Source organism: Coffea arabica, chromosome 6c (assembly GCF_036785885.1).
Source record: "Coffea arabica cultivar ET-39 chromosome 6c, Coffea Arabica ET-39 HiFi, whole genome shotgun sequence".
NCBI classification, from domain to species: Eukaryota; Viridiplantae; Streptophyta; class Magnoliopsida; order Gentianales; family Rubiaceae; genus Coffea; species Coffea arabica.
In genome coordinates this window covers 47483382-47491030 of record NC_092320.1, presented here as the reverse complement: position 1 = coordinate 47491030, position 7649 = coordinate 47483382, and the positions used below count along the sequence as shown (strand labels likewise).

At 37.7% G+C, this 7649-nt stretch overlaps 1 long non-coding RNA gene across 1 annotated transcript; it reads left to right on the top strand.

The window, feature by feature from the left end:
* Positions 1–4117: 4117 nt before the first annotated feature.
* Positions 4118–7045, top strand: LOC140008699 (uncharacterized). The gene is made up of 2 exons (XR_011816131.1): positions 4118–4740; positions 5488–7045. It is a non-coding gene; the product is annotated as an uncharacterized lncRNA (long non-coding RNA).
* The last annotated feature ends 604 nt before the right edge of the window (positions 7046–7649 follow it).

Below are 7649 nucleotides of genomic sequence, written 5' to 3'. Positions count from 1 at the left end.
CGTTTTGATTAGTTTTTCCATCAAATGCATCATTTGTTTTTTCTGTTTATTTGATTATTGTCCCGAATTTTTAATTCTTTTAGATGGCCAAAGATGGAATTATTTGACCATTTGAATATCACTGTTCTGGATTCCGATAATACCATTCATACAAAAATTTCTTCGTGAAAAATCCCTTCATTGAGAAAGTCTTCATTGAGAAATTCCTTCATTGAGAAAGCCTTCATTGAGAAATCCCTTTATTAAGAATTCGTTCATTGAGGAAGCCTTAATTGAAAAATCTCTTCATTGAGAAAATCCCTTCTTTGCCAAGTTCGAAGCTGATTGATTAAAGCAGCGTCACCGACAATTGATTTTGATGGATGAAAAGCAGCTGAACGCTATGTGCCATGGCTAATGTTATCAAAGTGCGTGGCCCGTGTTCATAACAAAAAGGTCCGCCTCCGAGCCTTTAGAAAAGGAGGATAAAGAGTTAAAGCGAGTTTTGCCAATGCAAGATGAAGTCAAAGACGAATTTGATCTAAACTGGTAAGGACATTTGTCATTCAAAAAGGCGCCACCGAGTGGAGCACTTATCCTTGAAGAGATGGATGGGCAAACATTCTCTCAACCTATCAAATCAGACATGTGTAAGAAGTCTTTATTTTTTATTATGCAAATTTCTTTTGGAAATCATGCAAGGGACGAGGTAAAAGTCAGGCCATCTTCCTTTCCAATCAAAACATTTCATCCCTAGTTATCCCTCTTGAGCCATCAGAGCAGTAATTTTCGTTTGGCAGCCCCTGAGAGTTGTAAACCCCACACTGGGGCCAAGTTATTTTGGAAAAGAGATGAGCAAAAGAAAAGAAAACCTCAGTTCAAAATAAACTGGGGCAAAATTTTTGAAAGAAAAAATTCAAAAGAATGGCAAAAGGCCAAATGACAAATCAATCAAAAAAATGAAAAGGAAGAAAGAACCCCACACTGGGGCAAATTTAGCTTTGAAGAAAAATGCAAAAAGTGAGGAAGATGCAATGGAAAAAGCAAAGAGAGAAAATTCAATCAAACTGGGACAAATTTCCCTCAATTTCATTCGAAATTGAAGATAATTTCAAATGATGTAATCTCAGGTTATTTCACCTCTCATAAGAACAAATTGCGTTCAAGCCTTAACTTTTCTTGAAACACCCCACCTGACCTCATTACAAAAGCCCAAAAGTCCTGGCTTTCGTTCTTTGCTGTATCTCTATCAAGAAAATTTGCTAATCAACTGGCAGGTGATGTCCGTAATGTTTTCGCCTAATCTCATAAGGGAAGTACATTCTACTGATGCCAGAAATCTTCAAATCATGTTTCTAAGTCGATCATGATCGAGATATTTCTTTGTTCTTTAGGTGAAAATCCGAAAGGACGCGGAAAAAAAAAAAAAAAAAGTGAGGGCAACCTTAGTGAAAACCCGAAAGGGCGCCAAGGCAGGTTTTTGGCAGCAAGCAAGCATGAAAAGGAACAGCTGATGACTTGGTTCATTTGGATTTTCTCCTTATTTTTGTCATACCTCAGCCAACATTGAATTCCAGAACAAAGATATCCAGAGAATTGAATATGACATTTGTTGGCCAAAACTGTGTCATTTTGTAAAAACATTCTTTTGCAAATACATTCTTAGGAAGCTCATTTTTCCAAATTACTTGCATTCATGGCATTTTTGTAGAATTTAAGCACAAATGGTTATGTGTGCATTCTTGTGCATATTTATTCTTTCATGACATGTGAATTTTCTTGCATTTCTTGCATACTTCATTCTTTATCATTGAATTTTGGTGAATAACAATCCCCGTGGCTTATTCAAAGCATACTTGGGTTCAGTCATCTCTTGAAAAGGGTTAAGGTTCAACAAAGTCAGTTACGCAGACTTCGCAATATGGCAAAGCACATACCTGATCAGTTTGTAAATTGGAAAAGCCTTAGGGTGAGAAATCCAACTCAATCGACTGCCGCAGCAAAAGTTGATAAAGGCCCTGAAAGACTCATGTTTACACGATTCTCAAAGGAAAACGGATCAAATGATGGTGGCAATTTCTTTGTTTTTTCTCTCTTTTGCAGAAATTGCATACACAGATGAAAGTAAGCACACCTCGCACTGGAATCGGTGTCGGAAAGAGTCCTCCGGTGAACAAAGGCAGATTGAAAATGTCGCAAGCAAATTTCATCAAAAAATGCAACAGCATGGCGATACAGAATCAACTCTGGACTCACATTGCAAAAATTCATCATACTAGGGGCAAATTAATTTCTTGGAAAGATTTTCAAAAGTCAAAAGAAAAGCAAAAAGAAATCATCAATCAGAAATCAACACAAATTTGATCAAAAGCATTTCCGGGTCAGTCCCATGATCAAAAGCATTTCCGGGTCAGCCTCATGATCAAAAGCATTTTCGGGTCAGTCCCACGATCAAAAGCTTATCCGGGTCAGTCCCACGATCAAAAGCATCTCCGGGTCAGTCCCACGATCAAAAGCATTTCCGGGTCAGTCCCATGATCAAAAGCATTTTCGGGTCAGTCCCACGATCAAAAAGCATCTCCGGGTCAGTCCCATGATCAAAAGCATTTCCGGGTCAGCCCCATGATCAAAAGCATTTCCGGGTCAGTCCCACGATCAAAAGCTTATCCGGGTCAGTCCCACGATCAAAAGCATCTCCGGGTCAGTCCCACGATCAAAAGCTTATTCGGGTCAGTCCCATGATCAAAAGCATTTTCGGGTCAGTCCCACGATCAAAAGCATTTCCGGGTCAGTCCCACGATCAAAAGCATTTCCGGGTCAGTCCCATGATCAAAAGCATTTCCGGGTCAGTCCCAAGATCAAAAGCATTTCCGGGTCAGTCCCATGATCGAAATCTCATTCGGGTCAGTCCCACGATCAAAAGCATTTTCGGGTCAGTCCCATGATCGAAAGCATTTCCGGGTCAGTCCCATGATCAAAAGCATTTTCGGGTCAGTCCCATGATCAAAATTTATTCGGGTCAGTCCCACGATCAAAAACATTTTCGGGTCAGTCCCATGATCAAAAGCATTTCCGGGTCAGTCCCATGATCAAAAGCATTTTCGGGTCAGTCCGTGATCAAAAGCATTTTCGGGTCAGTCCCACAATTCAAAGCCTGTTCGGCTCAGTTCCGCTATTCAAAGCTTATTCGGGTCGGTCCCGTGATTAAAGCTTGTTCGGGCCAGCCCCATGATTTGAATTTCCTTCCCTAGTCAATCCTAATTTTACATTTTTGTCCGGATCTATCCCAATTTTAAATTTCTGTCCGGGTCTATCCCGTGGGTCTATCCCAATTTTAAGTTTCTGTCCAGGTCTATTCCAATTTTAAATTTCTATCTCGGGTCGGTCCCGCTTTTTAAAATTTCCTGTCAGGGGTCAGTCCCCATCGTTTGAGTAATTCGGCAGCCGAATAACACAGGTAAGTATTTGGTGTCTACTTTTTTGCCTCAAGTTTTTTCAAAACTCAGACAAAGAGGGGCAAACTGTAGACACCAAATTTTGAATAATTTTATGTGGCATCTATTTCATGATTTTCATTTTAGATTGCTTGCATTCGTTGTTTACTTTTAGTTTTAACTTTTAAGTTTAGAATTAGCGTAGAGTTTTTAGAGAAAAGAAAAGGAAAAAATCAAAAATATGTTGTTTTTATTCAATGCTTTCTTGAAAAGAAAAATTCAAAAAATAGGCTTTAGTTGGATTGGAAAAATGAAAAAGAGAAAGAGAAAAAGGAAAAACCACTCACAAAAATATTTTTTTTTTAAATTCAAGTTTAATATTTTTGTTATTATTTTGTTTCAAATAATGCTTTGAAAAAAAAAGAAGAAGAAAAAAAGGAAAATTTGTTCACAAAAAAATATGTTTATTTCTTTAAGTTCAATCTTTGGGCACTTTAGTTATTTTTATTAAGTTATTTTGGGAAAAATGAAAAATGAAACAAAAAGAGATGGAAAAATGGTCATTTTTGTTGTTTTTAGTTGTTTAGTTTTTAAATTATTTTCGTTATTATTATTGTTATTATTACCTGGTTTTTGGCAATTTATTATCATTATTATTATTTATATTTTATCATTTCTGTATTTATTAAGTTATTTAGTTCAGTTTAAAAAAAAAAAAAAAAAAAAAAGAGAAACGCGACTTGCAAGCTGCGTTTTTGCAGCTTGCAAGAGAGGGCCTCGGTGAGCCCCTTGGGCTGCAATATTTGAAGAGATTGCTGAGTGTTTTAGGGTTGAACTGGGATATAAAAGCTAAAGAAGGGGTAGCCGCAAGGGGAGAGAGCTCGGTGAGGGGGAGAAAAAACAGCAAAGGAAAAAGAAAGAAAGGCTGCGGGCTTTGGAGAGAAGGGAAGAGCCGAAAATCTGGATAGAAAAGAAAACAGACGGCAAAAGATTTAGAAGGAGAGAACATAGCAACAGAATAGGGAGTTTTTTTTTTCATCAGAGTGAACGGCAAAAGAAAATCTAACAAGAAATAGAGACCGAGAGAAAGAGGGATTGGCTGCGGAAAAAGCTTGGGGAAACGGGAATAAAAACTAGAGGAAAGAAATTTGGGGCAAGTTTACGGCTGAGTGAGGAAAGAAACCAACGATAAAAAAGGGCTTCGGAGGAGTAAAAAGGGCAAGCTTTTGGGTCGAGAAGGAAAAGCTAGTTGGTGAAGGAAGCAAAGGTTTCGCAGAGATTCATTGTGCAAGGATCTGGATTTGGTTTAGCTCCAAAACTGCTAAAGGTAATCTTTCCTTCTCTTCTGTTCATGGGTTATAAGATTTACATCATAAGCTGCAAAACCTCCAATGCTACAGACGTTGCCGCGTTCTTTAATTTTCTTCTTTCCTTATATTTGCTATTTTGCGCATTTGGGTAAAAAAAGGAGAGGCTCGGATTCATGTTTTTTTTTTTGTATTAAGCAACGGTTTTTCTTTGTTGCAAAGAGGGAGTAGGAGCAGGTAGAGTACATTAATCAAAGTCTTTCCCTCTGGGACAGCTCATCGCATGTTTTCTGCTTCATTTTTTTTCCCCGCACAAGATTAGAGCTTTATATTTGGTTGCTGAAGTTTTGGATTAAGAATGAAATTTGTAATCCTCTTTTGGGCCATAATTTGATGATTACTGGTAGATTGGCACTTGTTTTTGTATTCCAGCATGAACTCCAAAAGCTGTCAATCTTCATACACTCTTTGCTCCATGAAGCCGAATGAGTTTGTTCTGAAGTTTTGGTTTGGGTTTTGGGAATGGTAGTTTGAGACCTTTTTCCTATGGGTTTGGTTGATGGGATTCGTGAGAGTTCATGAGGTTTGTCGTTGTTGTTTTGTTAGATTTTATTGGCTGCGTATGCTGTCCTGAATGCTATAGCCGGAAGTCGCATTTCATTTCCAGATTTGCTCGACCCATTTGAATCCGTATATGTTAATTATTGTGTTGAAGAGTGAAAAGAAATCCTTGTTGATCTTCATACTCCATTTCAAGTTTTGTGTAGTTTGGTTGCCCCGTTTAAAGTTGTGATGTTGGGTTTGCATGTTCGGGGGAGCTGAAATGCTTGAATCATATGCGGATGCTTAATGAAAAGTGAATTCCAGGTTGCTAAGCCACTGTCACACGAACATCTTGTCCAGAATTTTTGCATGTTGCTTTTTATGTTCCTTGTTCGTTTGGATGTGCAGCCAAGTTTGCTTGGAATAACTTCAAAGTTGGTTTTCATGTCTTGATAAGTTGCTAAAAGTTGCAGAAGCAACATTAATTGGAAAATGCAGAAATTTTGAAAATATGGTCATTTGATGCTTGCTAGATTTCTGTTTCGTATGAATTTCTGGAGCTTAAACATAAAATTTTATGTTGAAAAGTTAAAAGAAAGCTTGGTTATCTTGTTACTTTGATCTATTTGTCGTTAGAAGAGACATGAGTTGCATTTGAATGAAAAGGAGATTGCATGTAGAACTTAGTCGCAGAAAATTCTGGAATGAATGTTGCAGCAGAAAATTTGCTTCGTAGGCTCCTTTTGTTTGATTGATTTCTTTTGTTGTATTGTAAAGTGAGAGTATCAGGTGGTGATGGGTTGTTGAGTGTGAACTGCGTTTGGTTTGGTCCAGAAATTTAAAGGAATTTCCGAATGCAAAATGGAAAGTGGGCAGCTGCGTAGTTCATGTTGCAGAAATAAGAATTTGTTCTTCTACATGGTCTTGCATGATTCAGATTTAACATTTGCATGATTTCTTCCCAGGTCTTTGCTTGTTTGAATGGCAAATTTATGTCTTGTTGTTTGGTTTGAAGTTTTGGATGTTAAATCAAGAAAAGTTTTGGCTAAATCTGAATCACGGTGTTGGAAATGGAAACAAAGAATGCAGCAGTCTTATTGGTCTCATTGCAGGAAGTTTTTCTACGTGATTGCATGCTTTGCATGAAGAAATAAACCTGGAAAATTGCAGATCAACTCCTTAAGCCTCCTTAATGTTACTAAGACCCAACTAATTGAATAATGTAATCAATTTGGTCCTTAGAAGTTTAAATTTTTTGCAATTTCATTGCTTGCTTTGCCTCAATTAACTACCATGCTTTGTCAATTGCACTTAAGTCACGACTTTAGGGGCTTTATGATCAAGTGAGCTCGTGTTTGCCTATTTCCTTTAATTTTCCCAAATAAATTGGTACCTTGACCATTTTTTTTATTTTGGAGGATAAATAAATGATTTCACTCCATTTAAGGCATCAACTCAAGGGAGGTAACGTCTATCTCCTTGATTTTTATTTTTCCTACGTGCTCCTACGTGTTATGTGAATATGCCTGTCTACTTCGCTTTCCTTATCTCCTTGCATGCATTTACTTACTTTTACTTTTATTTAAGCTTTTATGGGGTATGTGTACACCTCTTGGCTTGTAATAGATAGGGCGTAGCAAGTAATTTGGTCCATTTCCCCTTTCCCCTTTGTTTCAGTTAGCAAATGTAATGGTTGCATGCCTATGTGTTATATGTTAAATGCTTTATTAGGATTTTGCATCTAGTCAAGCATGCTAAGTGTTATGTGCTACGTGTTTATAAGTGATTCGCATGTCTACTCGCTTTTTGTAGTATAGATGAATGGAATGGATGAATGTACGTCACCACACTAGTCCAACGCTAGTTGTGGCTTCTTTTATCGTTTCCACTAGTCCAACGTAGTCGGAATTCATAGAATGGGCTAGTCCAATGCTAGACCCAATAGGTTTTTTTTTTCCTTTTTTTTCATTAAGTGCATGATCACCACATATCACGCATTTTTCCTTAGTTTGTCATTTGGTATGTTCCTCAAACCCCTTCCCCTTCATTTTAGGACTTGCATCTCATGCTAGTTAGGATTCATTTGCGTGAAAGTCCCCTTCTGATAAGGGAAACGAGCGAGTGTGGCTACTCGATAGCCTTAGCACGCTAGTTTTGCCTTCTAATCAAAGGGAAAATCGAAGTCGACAAGTTAGGAGTCATTCCCATACCCGACCTGATGCATTCCCTTAGGTTCATTCATTCTCATTTATCACTCACTCGTTCTTTTCAATTCACATTTTCCTTTCCTTATTGTTCATTTTGATTTCTACTTCAAAAAATTGCATTTAATTACACCTATATGCACTTATCACTATATTTCATACACTTGCACACGAACACTTGG